Source organism: Pelophylax lessonae (genome assembly GCF_965119305.1).
Source record: "Pelophylax lessonae genome assembly, chromosome: 12".
Classification (NCBI taxonomy): Eukaryota; Metazoa; Chordata; class Amphibia; order Anura; family Ranidae; genus Pelophylax; species Pelophylax lessonae.
Genome location: NC_138779.1, coordinates 151,277,540 through 151,291,971, shown reverse-complemented (window position 1 = coordinate 151,291,971; position 14,432 = coordinate 151,277,540). Strand labels below are relative to the sequence as shown.

The following is a 14,432-nucleotide window of genomic DNA, read 5'->3' as shown; positions in this document are numbered from 1 at the left end:
GTTGTATCATCAATTTGTGTTGAAAGAATTGCACAAAGAAATGGGACACTTAGGAGCCGAAAAGACCATAAACCCGATCAGAGAAATTATTTTGGCCACATATGCAGAGAGACGCTAAGCAATACATTAACCACCAGTGCACTTGTCTGAAAGACTAATGCCCACATAAGCCTATTAGCGCTCCATTGAACAATATTGCCACCACTTATCCTTTTGAGCTGGTATCCATCTTGAGACTTGTAAAGGAGGTTATGAGTACATATTAGTGGTAGTCGACCATTTCACCAGGTATGCTCAGGCCTAAGCACCAAAAATAAGGCAGCAAAGACTGTTGCCAACAAGATATTCAGTGACTTTGTTTTGAAGTTTGGATTTCCAACCAGAATCCACCATGAATGGGGTAAAGAATTTGAAAATCAATTGTTCTTGGCATTGGGGAAGCAGTGCCACATCTCCATACCATCCAGAAGACAATGGACAATGTGAAAGATTTAATCATATCTTGTTGTCTATGCTTCGGACCCTGTCGCCAGATTCCAAGAAGGACTGGAAAAGTTGTTTTGCACAGATAGTACATGTAAACAACTGCACCAAAAGTGAAAATATGCAGTATTCTCCATTCTTTCTACTGTTCGGAAGGTCTCCAAGATTACCCATAGATAGCATGTTTGGCACTCCAGTAACGGAAAAAAAACAAGACTCACATGAGTATGTGAAAACGAGGACAGATAGGATGACCGAGGCCTATCAGGTTGCTACAAAAGGTAGCTACTCAAGGAAAAGAACACTATGACAATAAGACTCATGGAGTTGAACTTTCAGCAGCAGAGCAGCTGAGTCATTGTAAGAAATCTTACTGAAAGAGGACCAGGAAAACTGAGATTGTTCTAGAAGATGCCATACAGTGTGAAGATAGTCCAGTGTACTAGGTCAAGCCAGAAGTTGGAAAAGGCAGAACAAGGATTCTACACCATAATTTATGACCATGCGAGTTACCTACCTGTAACCTGAGATCAGAAGATACCTGACAGACCCAGTGCCAGAAAACAAGGCAAAGTTCCACAGACTACTCAACCGTCTACACAGATATTTGAGGGAGTATCAGAAGATGAATTTGACCATGAACAAGAACAATGGAGATCTTTCATTCCAGTAACTCAGAAAGACCACACAAGAAAAGACACAGAGTTGACTCCAGAAGCAGCAGAGTTCTATCCTTGTCAGCTTAAAGCTACAACGGAAGTTACAGAGAAAAGTACAGAGGAAGTTACAGAGGAATGTACAGAGGAAGCTACAGTGAAAACTACAGAGGACGAGCCTGTGGGTCAACCTGGACAAACTGCATGTTCACCAGGGGATATATAAGAAAATCCTTCACCTGGAAAGCCAACAGAGACAGATGACAGGGATGAAGGCGAGTATAAGGACACCTCAGATGCCCTTCCTCTATGCAGGATACAGCCCAGCAGGAACAGGAGACTACCAAATGTTCTGACTTTTTACACTTCGGGTCAACCCAGTAGTGTTGCCAGAAATGCAGCTGTACAGGTCATAGACTGTATTCATAAACTACTCGTTTGCCCTAGCTGGTATTTAAGTTCAGAATGGTAAAAGTAGTATTGTCTATTATGCTACGGTCTATCAATGGTTACAATGTTAGAGTGGTTTACTTATGCCGAAGATGTTAGGTGTAATTTTCTGTAGTTAACAAAAGAAAATTCCTTGCACTCTCACTACAGATATTCCAGGTAAAGAAAAATAGCTTTAAGTAAGTAATTGGTAACATACCATGGGTATCCCATTTTCAAAAATAATCTTCTCAATAATCTTTAAAAACCTGTGTTGTAGAGGTTTACTAATTAGTTGGCTATATGCAACAATATCCCAACAGGTACATGAGCGCTTTGGACCTAGTGGGAAGCTGTGACATAACTGGGAGTAGATGGCGCAGGGAGGACGGTTCCTCTAGTATCTGGATTACTATTTAACCTTGGCTCCCTATGGCTATTGTGAGATTGTGAGATGGGAGAAAGAAATGGTTCTTATACTAAAACCTGCGTAGGTCAGGGATGACAAACTTTTGCGGGGGAGAGTGTAAGGGATGCCAAAAATCAGGTACCCCATAAAAAAACTAATAAGTATCCCATTTCCAGCTCCAGCAGTCCAGGATTATAGTTCTGTTCATAGAGAATGTAAAACTAGTAGTCTGGCAATTTAGCAAATACAACACTGTTCCTTTTTAATATGTTATTGTTTAATTAAATTAAACAAATGGGTCACCAATTAAAGTGTATTAGTCTGAGGCCTTTACCATTTTGATTATTAATAGAATAGAGTTGATTTTGCTATTTTCTGTGCTGCATCTTGTCACGATATGAAGAGGAGTTGATGGTGCCCAGGGTTCCCACCAATGCAGGCTCTAGGATGCCGAGAAGGACTGGATTATCAGTTTTCTTCAGGATTAGAAGATTGGGTTCTGAAGCCCAGAAAGTTTGCAGAATATGGAGTTCTATAAAACCTCTATCCCTGGTTCCCCAACTACCAGCAGCTAGGATCCTGTTTGTGCAGGTGTGCCCTCCTAATATTGGGGCTATGGTTCAAAGCTCCACCCAGGGGACAGGAGGCCTCTGCCCAGAAGTTAAAGTATGTCCCAGTGTAGTAGGGAGCTGTAAGCTGTACCGTGTGTATATACTAACACAGAGCTTTGTGAGACGGTCTGGAAGAATGGACAAGGGCATGAAATAAGAGGCCAGAGCAGCACTGCTGCAAAGTGGAAGCCAGAAAGCTGAAGATATTTGTGTTATGGGAATGTGGTGCTGAAAAACCTTTTCATGTGATTTTGAACTTTCTGGTAATACAAATGGGCAGGAAAGTCCTTAAAGCGATTGTAAAGTCTTGTGTTTTGTTTAATTAAAAATAACAAACATGTCATACTTACCTATTCTGTTGCAGTGGATTTGTAAAGAGCAGCCTTGATTCTCCTCTTCTTGGTTCCCTCGTTGGCTCTCCTGGGCCCCCCTCCCTCGTTGGGTGTCACCACTGCAAGCAGCTTGCTATGGGGGCACCCAAGTCGAGTTATTCAGATATGGAGCTGTGGCCCAGCCCCGTCCACTTTCTATTTTCCCTGACTGACAGGAGCCAGTGGCACCGCGCTGCTGTCCCAGTAAATTAGGAGGGGAGTCCCAGATGGTGGAGACATTCCTACAACATCGCTGGCCGTAGAGGGACCTCAGGTAAGTATTGGGGGGACTGCTATACACAGAAGGCTTTTTATCTTAATGCATAGAAATGCTTTAGGAAAAAAAAACCTTCTGCCTTTACAACTCCTTTAAACAAAGATTTAGCAAATTTCTGCATCCTCAAAGGTCTTATTTCAAGCTAGCACCACCAGCTGCTATGGAATTTAAAAAAAGTTTACTTTTAGGGCAAACAAATCATATTTTATAAAGAGGAATAAAATATGTAATTCTAGCCTGTAGCAGTTATTCATATTCATCTGAACGTGTTCTGTAATGTTAAAGACAATAATTATGTATTGTAGAGATACATTTTTTTTGAGGACAGTGTGGTGCACATTTTGGACAGAGAGGACAACTGGTCACAAAGGCTGTGAAAATGGCCATCGAAGCCACACTAGATCAGCCACTTTTTAACGGGTACTGTAACTAGAACAAGGTCGTTTCTAAAACTTTTTCTCCTCCCATCATGTTCTTGGACAATCAACATCTAATGTGAGATACATTTCATTGTGATTGGATTGGGGTAACTGGCTTACCCATGTGGCTACACTACGTGTTGAGGTATGTTCCTGACACAACTAAAGAAACTACTATGATAAGTGGAGACATAACAGGACAAGTCAAATTAATTATGACTGTTACTAGCTGTACTATGGCCTGGATAAATGAATATTTAATTACATTTTAAAAATGTCAAATGTTTTAGGTATCAAGGCAACAACCTCATACACGCATAGCCTAAGATTCTTTTTCTTCCCCTTTCTTTTCTGGTCTACGGTCTGTACTTAAAATCCATTTAAACCCTCACCTTGTAAAACATCACATTCAGTTTAAAACAGAAATGATAGTCAAAATATTTGTGTATAGATATTAAATATATATATATATATATATATATATATATATATATATATATATATATATATATATATATATATATATTTTGTAATAAGTGATCACATAATCTCTGTTCTCAGCTGCATAAGAGGAGGGGGGGGGGGAACACTGGTCTACCGAATGAATGTCTGTGCATGGGGGTGTGTCAGGACACCTCTGATCATTGGAGGAGAGCAAGCTCACTTCACAGCACAGCCAAAGAACTGACTGCATTGTGCTCCCATGCCTAGTGTGGTCAGTTTTAGTAGGAAAGCAGAAGGACTGGCAGGGATACCAGGCATAACACAAAGGAAGCAATGCAAAGAGAAGAGGATACTAGTTCATGCATTCATTCATACATACATACAAGTACATGGTACAGCAGGCATATATCAAGAATATAGTGCAGTGCTATAAAATTACAAATAGTGCATAAAATCATTCACATTAAAATGTATAAAATGCACAATAAAAAGCATGTGGATCATAAATCATAAAGTCCTTAAAAGCTGATTTCCAAAGTGAAAAGCAGGAATAAGTAAAACACCACTGCAAACGTGACTCCTCCACCACAGATAATACAGCCTCTCACCTCCTGTATTCGACCACTAGGGGTCACAACACTTTGTATCAGTAAGCATCAATATGGAGACAGCCAGAAGATCTGTATATCCAGGACCCAACAGGTTCTCAGAAACTCATGTATGGCAATCCGGAAAAGATAAATAAAACGATCTAATGCTCTTCGCTTAATTAAGGACATTTATTAAAGTAAAAAATAAAGCATCACACTCACAAGCAAGGCACTGTCACAGTGCCAGAGGTCACCCCTGCTGAGGAAGTCACGCCTATTGACGTAATGCATACGGGGGAAGGAGTCTGACGTCACCCGCAGCTTTATGATTTATGATCCACATGCTTTTTATTGGGCATTTTATACATTTTAATGTGAATGATTTTATGCACTATTTGTAATTTTATAGCGCTGCACTTTATTTTCTTTTACTGCATATTATAGGTCTTGGTAGGTTTGACCTATCCTGGTGTACAGCTGCTTACCCATCCATTTGATTTTAAGCACTGAATTTTTATCTTTATTGTATATCAAGAATATGAAATGTCAGATTTACACATGATATAATTCCTTTTATACCCACAAGAGCACTCTCGTTTGCCAGATTATCTATTAACTCCCTCAAGGCTTAACTCAAGTCCACTCAAGGCTTCATTGTGTTCTCTGTCCATTAACCATGCCACACCCTTTATAGTCAATTGACGAACTGCTCTTCTCGTGTTCCAACCTGCAACTGTCAACTCCCCAGTATGATATAGTGCATAATGTCCTATATAAAGCACTGTGCCAGTCCCTCTCTCCTATTATATGACAGATGTGAATAGCAAACCTCAAAGGTTATGCAGCTGGCACACAAAGCCCCATGGCCACTCCTCAGTTAATATCCTAAGATGAATATGAAAGACCAGCAATGATTAAGTACAATGGTCATTCTGTAAGCACAACCCTAGTACACCTTGCCCAACTGGGAATTGCTGATCTTGGTGACCCTTGTCAGTACCTAAGATGATCAAGTTTTGACATGAAAAACAGAATTGATACTTGAAGCTTCTTCCTTGTGTATGATAATAAATGGTAGGAGGTGATCATCTAACACAGGGGTGTCAAACTAGCGGCCCTCCAGCTGTTGCAGAACTACAAGTCCCATCATGCCTCTGCCTATGGAAGTCCTACTTCTAACTGCAAAGCATCATGGGACTTGTAGTTCCGCAACAGCTGGAGGACCGCCAGTTTGACAACTTGTGATCTAACAGGTTTTTTTCACAATTGAAAAATTAGGAAGTCAAATTATCAATGCTGGAAGATTAAGAACAGGAAATCAAAACAAAACTAGAGCTAGGATCTTCAAACAGAGACATGATTAAGTGGCAAACCCATGAAATTATACCAAACCATCGCTCCATTACTACCCAGACTATAAATCACCACTATAATCACATTTTGATTTTGCTAAATGCATGCTGACAATACCATTCTGATAAGTACATGATTCTTTAGATGTGCAAAGGAAAGACGCCATTAGTGGAGTCGCAGGGTGCACAGTTTCCAAACCAGCACACGCTTAGCTGTTTGATTTCTAATCACCTTTTTTATCCAAAATTGGAGGAGTTCTCCTTTATAGTTATTTAAAATCACATAGGTCTTCTTCACTTTCCCGTCAATTTATGGAGGAATGGCTGCACCAGAACCTGCATATGCTGTGTGCATTTCACAAGTATGGCGGATTATGACAAACTATAAGGGTAGCTAAGCCAAGATATGACCTGTTCCCCAACTTAATACTTGTGAGCCATTACAAGGGAATCAAATAACCACTCTGCTTTGTTCAGTGTGAACAGCACATGGCACATTCCTCTAAGTGCAATCTCTCATTATATCATATCCCTTACAGTATATTCTATTTATTATCACTATCTTTTCTGTTGAGAACACAAGGACAGATACATAGGGAAAGAACTCTGAGTATTCCACACATCTCTTGTGTCTCTGCCTATGATTGTTTTGTCTGATGTTCTCAGTAATACAGCCTGCAGCTTTCACTCATCTGATCAGAGTAGACCAGGGGTCTTCAAACTATGGCCCTCCAGTTGTTCAGGAACTACAATTCCCATCATGCCCAGTCATGTCTGCGAATGTCAGAGTTTTACAATTCCTCATGGGATGTGTAATTCCGTAACAGCTGGAGGGCCGTAGTTTGGGTATCCCTTGAGTAGACAGTGTTTTGAGCACCTACCATGGGTTACTGCGCTATTCACGGTATTATTCGTGCATTGTGCTACCTTGCTCAACAAAACAGATAGTCTATGACATGAAGACAACCTCAGTACGTCTAGATGCTATACAATTGCAAGACTTAAAACGGTATTAAACCACAATAGGACTCTATTGCTTCTATTGCAGCTTACCAGTTCTTAGATGTGACGGCTGCATCAATTTTTTCCCTTTATTTTCACCTGGCGATCCAGCCTGTAATCTGTTGTTTTTCAACAGAACAAGCTGTCATGCAGATGTCATAGTTAGAGGGTTGAGACAAACCATTTAGGGAAGCCTATCACACCGCCAACTAATCTGCCATCAGCTCATTCCCTACTCTTACAACCTCTTGTAACACCTGCCCCACCCCATTAGATTGTAAGCTCTTCTGAGCAGGGCCCTCTTAATCCTCTTGTATTTTATTGTATTGTATATTTACTGTCTCCCTCTAATATTGTAAAGCGCTGCGTAAACTGCTGGCGCTATAGAAATTCTTAATAATAATAATAATTTAACACTGACAGTTTACAATATTCAGCTTTTCTTTATGTAAAACCTTTACCCCAAAAAGAAAAAACAATGTTTGCTGTAACTGCGCGTTAGATGGACTAGCATATTTGAATACACTAACAAATTGAAGCCAAAATACAGCTAACACTACCCTTCCACCAATTAACAATGCGGAGGTGCAAAGGTCTATTCTTTGTTGCATCATCCAGGGTGTAAAGCCCCGTACACACGTACCGATTGTCGGCCGTAAATATTTGGCCGACGACCGATTGTAGGCTTGTTAGTATGATGCTTCCGACAGCCGACAGCGCATTTTCGGCCAAACAGAATCTGTCGTGCAAGCATTAAAATTTTTGTTGGCCAACACCAGAACGGCCGATTGTTCGCCAGTCAGTACAGAATTCGGCCGACAGACAGCAGATTAGCAAGACTGGGCATGCTCAGAAAAGAAAAAAGACAAGGAAAGTTAACCATTACATGACATCACTTCTGCAGTCGGCTGTTGTTGCCCGCCAAAATTCGTGTGCAGTCTTTTGCAGTTTTCAACAGACACGACAGCCCTGGACAAAAGACGGCCGATCGTTCGGCCGACGATCGGTACGTGTGTACAGGGCTTAAGAAGTCTCATACAGAAGGGGTGTTACTGGCCAGATCACCACATGAGAACAGAGGGAAGAAAACCATCAGAAAAAAAAAAAAAAACGCAGCCACCACATCTAATGGTTGGTAAGCTGCAATATATTACATTTTTGGTTTTAAGTAAGCATGTCATGATAGCAAGAACTCCCTTCTGAAAATGCTAGGTGCCTGGCTGTTTTGGTGACTCACTGGCTTCAATTATTTGAGTCATTGATGAGGAACAGTAAGAGAAGCTGTTCATTCAGAATTAATTTTCTCTAAAATTGTTCCATAAATGCCAGGCAACAAGCATATAAAAAAGTGAGCAGTGGCTGCCTTCATCTGTCACTTTCCTTTAATCCAACAACTGGGTAGCTCATATTAAGTCACCCATGCAATAAGCCAACACATAGTGATATTATCCATCATGCATACACTGCAGATATAATAGAGAATATACATTAATAGCACTGTGTATCTAGACAGGTAAGGATATCATCCCATGCCCCCCTCCCCAGCCATCACATCCATCCCTCCCCAACTCACAGGTTGTTACTGGCTGCTTGTTTCTGTCTCCAGGATGCAAAGTACTGAGTGAGAAGTGAGAAGGATGGGGAGATAAAAGTCTCCCCGTGGCTCTGCATGCAGTTTCAGCCCACCTTCTCCCCCCTCCGGGCTCTGATCTTCCCAACTCCTTATTAGGGGAAGGTCTCACTGATCTGCAGACTTTGGGATCTCAAGACATTCTCTGGATACCTAAAGGATGCGGGAAAGGGGAAGTGTTTGTGATTCACTGGGAGGGGGGAAATCTCCCTCCAGCAAATCCTTTTATAGACTCAATTCGGGGGTAACAGATTTCAAATAAACCTTTTACACTTCATGGGGACTGTGGATGATCTCAGTGAAGCAATGCAAGACACACTTAACCATTTCATTTCTCCTAAATGACCAATATCTCCATGTTTTCCACAAAGATTAGGGTTTTCTATTAAGCATATGTTCTTCCATTTAAACACAGATGACTATTTAGATGGCCCTGAAAGTCTTTCCCAGCAGTTAATACATAGCAGTATTCCTAGACCATGTCAGGAATCTTTTACTAACTACATTACTCTTGTTTTGTGGAATTACAACCAGTTTCCAGCTCTCTGTTAGGAACAGCCACAGGCTATGAAAACTCTACCCAGGATATTGCTGTCACTAGAAAGGTGCCCCCCCCCCCCCCCCCCCACACACACACACACAGTCACTTTATCCTACTCCTTTTCTACTTGTTCCATTTTTTCTTTATTTCGATTCAAAGTATACAGTCGATACAGGGTTGTTTAACCTGCCAATCGATTTGCATTTCTGTCCCTGCAGTCCTGAGAATGACACAGCTCTGTCTGGCCGGGCAGGAGACTTTATTTTCCTGTGTTACAGTACAAGTATTTTCCCTCTCCCAGCCTGTGATTGGACAGTGAAAGGAGAAGCAATAGACTGATTAGCTAATTTCTGTAACTCTGATCTCCCCTCCTTCCTACGCGTTCCATGCTAGTGCAATATTTCTGGCTATTTGTGCTGCTTCTCCCTCTTACAGATTGAGCCCTGCTGTAAAGTTACTGCAAGTAAAATCCAGATACCTACACAGGAAGGGATGGTGGTGCTACTGCCACCATCCCTTCCAATTTTTTTTACCATTTTATATAACCTCTGGTTATATACTTAGGGAGGCTGCAGCCTTTACACAAGGGGTGGGGAACCTACGGCTGGGGGGCCGTATGCGGCCCTCAAAGTCATTTGGTCCGGCCCCCTCATGCAGCTGAGTCTGTGTCTCTCAGCTGATCTGTCAGAATGGAGCCGATGCTTCCTGTATAGTTTCGGCTCAGTTCTGACAGTCTGAGTGAGTCACAGGCGGAGTGATATCAAATGCACTCCTGTCAATAATACAGGAAACATCGCCTCTTCCTCCACCATGGCGCCGCTGCTAGCCAACATTTCCCGCCAGCAGCACACACAGCTGTACCAGACAGAGCCAGCAGTACTCACAGCAGTACCAGCCAGCTGTACTCACCAGCAGTACCAGCCAGCTGTACCCACCAGTAGTACCCACCAGCAGTACCCACCAGCAGTTCTTTTCAAAACTTACCACCACAAAGAGTCGACTGCTCTCCAGACTAACCGACGCAAACCTGGAAAACCAGTTGCGAGTAGCAACATCATCAATACCAGCTAACATCACACACCTCACCAAAGAGAAGCAGTTGCAACCATCACATTACGGTGAGTTAATTAAATGTTTGACCAAATAGAACAGGCACATTTTTAAGTTGATAATTGTATACGGCCCCCAAATGATTTTATAAATACCCAAATGGCCCTTGGCAGACAAAAAGGTTCCCTACCCCTGCTTTACACTAACCTTCGCGCGGGACCCTTTCCTTTCCTCCAGATACCTATACTGCTGCAGTAATGAACTCAGAGCTACATGAATGTTTGCATTTTATTTTTGCCTGTAGTTCAGCTTTAAATGGTGAAGTGTTATTGTCTCTTTGACTAGGGCACCCCAGGTAAAAATTTGTATTAATGTGCATAAAGAAGCCAAGGAAAGATGGAAAAATCTCCAAAAGGCATCAAATTACAGATTAGGTTTTAAATGCCCAGACTCATCTGACCTTGCCCCAAAAATCAGCACCATGGGATCTTCTAAGCAGTTGTGTAGAAAACGAAAACTGAAAATAGTTGACGCTCACAAAGCTGGAGAAGGCTACAAGAAGATAGCAAAGCGTTTTCAGGATGTCAATATCCTCTGTTCGGAATGTAAAAAAGAAATGGCAGTCATCAGGAACAGTGGAAGTTAAAGCAAGATCTGGAAGACCAAGAAAAATATCAGACAGAACAGCTCGCAGGATTGTGAGAAAAACAATTCAAAACCCACGTTTGACTGCACGATCCCTCCAGAAAGATCTGGCAGACACTTGAGTTGTGGTACACTATTCCACTACAAAGAGATACTTGTACAAATATGGTCTTCATGGAAGAGTCATCAGAAGAAAACCTCTTCTATGTCCTCACCACAAAAATCAGCGTTTTAACTTTGCAAATGAACATATAGACAAGCCTGATGCATTTTGGAAACAAGTTCTGTGGACCGATGAGGTTAAAATTGAACTTTTTGGCCGGAATGAGCAAACGTACGTTTGGAAAAGAAGGGGCACAGATTTTAATGAAAAGAACCTCTGTCCAACTGTTAAGCATGGGGGTGGATCAATCATGCTTTTGGGTTGTATTGCAGCCAGTGGCACAGGGAACATCTCACGAGTAGAAGGAAAAATGGATTCAATAACATTTTAGCAAATTTTGGATGGTAACTTAATGCCATCTGTGAAAAAGCTGAAGTTAAAGAGAGGATGGCTTCTACAAATGCATAATGATCCTAAACACACCTCGAAATCCACGGGGGATTACATCAAGAGGCGTAAACTGAAGGTTTTGCCATGGCCTTCACAGTCTCCTGACCTCAACATAATTGAAAATCTATGGATAGACCTTAAAAGAGCAGTGCGTGACAACAGCCCAGAAATCTCAAAGAACTGGAAGACTTTTTTAAGGAAGAATGGGCAAATATACCTCAAACCAGAATTGAAAGACTCTTGGCTGGCTACAAAAAGCATTTACAAGCTGTGATACTTGCCAAAGGGGGCAGTACAAGATATCAAATCTGCAGGGTGCCCAAACTTTTGCTGACACCATTTTTTTGTTTTCTGTTATTTTGAAATTGTAAATGATGGAAAAAAATCTAACTTTTGTTGACATATAAGAATGTCTAATCTGTAATTTGATGCCTTTTGGAGATTTTTCCATCTTTCCTTGGCTTCTTTATGCACATGAATACAAATTTTTACCTGGGGTGCCCAAACTTTCGATCCCCACTGTATATAAACACATATTCCCTCTATAGAGATTGGACGATTCAAACAGGATAATGGCAATAAGTAAAATATGCATTTATAAAATCCTGTTTGATAAAGATAAGAGAAACAGACTAGCTGATGAAGGGGGGAGCTAGAGCTACACCCATCAAAGCAGTGTTTGCCATGGATGCTCATTAGGCTGGAGTACCAATTTTGGGTTATACTTGTTTCTATATATAATATACTTAGTGATAAACATAAATGTATTATCATTAGTAACATAGTTATCAGTGGCGGCTGGTGCTCAAAATTTTTGGGGGGGCACAAAAAGAAAAATTTGCGGCAAAAAACGCGGTAAAAAATTGCGTGACTTTGACGCCACACAAGTGTTAAAGGGGCCTTCAGTAATCAAGGAAGAGTGCCTTGATAAAGTATTCATAGTTACCCCTTTAAATAATACATATTTTGTCATGTTATTTACCACCAAAAACGTACATGTATTTCATGTGATAGACCGGCACAAAATTGTGAACTGGAAGGAAAATGGAAGAAAAATTACAAATGTATTGCTTTGAACATTTTATTAACAAAATTCAAACATGAAAGAAGAAAACCAAAACCAAACCGCAAAAAGCCAGCGTCCTTATCTGAAAATAAATTTTGCTCTTCTTTCCTTAAGGGATGCAAATTTCTCTATGACCTTCTGGTTGAAATCTGTCATCTCTGTCACCAGTCTCTTTTCCATAGACAGCATGGCCAATGCATTCAACCTCTCCTGGGTCATGGTGTTCCTCAGAAAAGTCTTGATCCTTTTTAGGGTTGAGAATCACCTCTCAGCCTCTGCTGTGGTCATGGGTGTGGTGATGAGGATCTTCAGGAGAGTGAAAGTCTCTGCAAAGACTTCTGTAAGGTTGTTGGCCACAAAAAACTGAAATAAGTCCACAGCTCCATTGCATGTTCGGAATTGCTCCTCGGAGTAGATGAGACTAAGCTCAGTTTTTAACCTACTTCCATCAAATACAGCATAGGTCTTCACAGTAGTGCTAAGTACATTCTTTGGGAATTCCCCTGCATACTGCTCAGACTTGTCCGCTTGAAGCAGGGTGGCACTTATAAGATGGTTTGTGAACGGGAAGCGCTCCATGGTGTGTAGGAGGATGGTATCACAGACCTATCAAGAATGAGAAAAAAAACAAAATTAGGTACTGGTGACAAAATGTCAATGTCATGTGTTAGCTCCCTGAGCATCAGAAATGCATGAAACTTAAAATATGTACTCAGAATGTCTTGGGCATTTGTATGGGATGCAGAGAAATTATGATTTCAAAAAGCACTTGTTAAAATGTTCAGGTTTAAGTTATTATAAAGGAAGATCATATTCAGTGTTTTTGAATCCAGAATTTCTCAGAACTCCATACACACCAACAGGACATTCTAAGTAAATGTTTCCAAGTTGTATGCATTTCTGATGGTCTGGGAGCTATGAATGCTGTAATACCAATTTTGTCCACTAGAGGGAAAAAAAACCACATTATTTTCTACAAATAAAAACTAACCTCTGTTGCAAGAACTTTATGGGTTGCTGGTTCGAGCACCGCCTCTTTGGTTGAGAACCACCTTCACTCAGTTCACCAACCAGGGAATGCAGAGAATCTCTGAAAAATGTAGAAGTATTAAGAATAATTAAAACAACAAAAACAACAACATGGAAAGGGATGAATACAGCTGCTACCTGATGTTTTGTATGGCCTGCTGGAACTGCTGGATGCTCCCCTTAATGTGGACTGAATCTATGTCCTTCCGCTGGAGTTTGGCATAGAGGAGGTCCACATGTGGCCTGATTTGGTGGAAAAGCTGCAGAAAAAAAAAATAAACTCCTGATCCTCCAGCATCATGGCAAAGCCTCCTGCCTCTCTGGTGGTAGTAAGGTCAAAGTCACCAGAATGCTGTATTTCTTTAAAACAGCGAATTAGGTCCTCTCTGTGCTCAAACACTGTATTGACAGCATGGCTGTGGAAGTTCCATCTGACACTGCTTGCTGTTGGTAGTCAATGGGCAACTACTTTATCCAGAACATCCGTGCGCTTTGGTGATCTTCAGAAAAAGCTGGCAAACCCTCCGAGGTTAGAAAGAAAAATTCTCACTTCCGAAATGCGAGAAGTGGCCTGCTGTATTATTAGATTGAGCGGATGTGCATAGCAGTGGATGTAATGGGCATTTGGGTAAACATCCTGGATCTTCCTTTGCACACCTGCAGTGGCACCCCTCATCACACTAGCTCCATCATAGGCTTGGGAGATGAGTTTATTCTTCTGATCCTCTGGAAGGATGACAGCAAGACGCTCTTGTAGTGCTGTAGCGATGGAATCAGCTGTAGTTGTATGGAGAGGAATAAACTCAAAAAACCTCTCTTGGATGCTGTTTTTGCCATCAATGTAGCGCAGCACAAGCACAAGTTGGCACTGTGTG

At 41.3% G+C, this 14,432-nt stretch overlaps 1 protein-coding gene across 1 annotated transcript in view; it reads right to left on the bottom strand.

The window, feature by feature from the left end:
- TAGLN (transgelin) overlaps positions 1 to 8,737 on the bottom strand; it is a 35,608-nt gene extending 26,871 nt beyond the window's left edge. Inside the window, exon 1 of the mRNA XM_082273179.1 lies at positions 8,617 to 8,737. The gene's annotated coding sequence lies outside the window, so the exon portion shown is untranslated. The remainder of the gene's footprint in view (positions 1 to 8,616) is intronic.
- Positions 8,738 to 14,432: the final 5,695 nt, after the last annotated feature.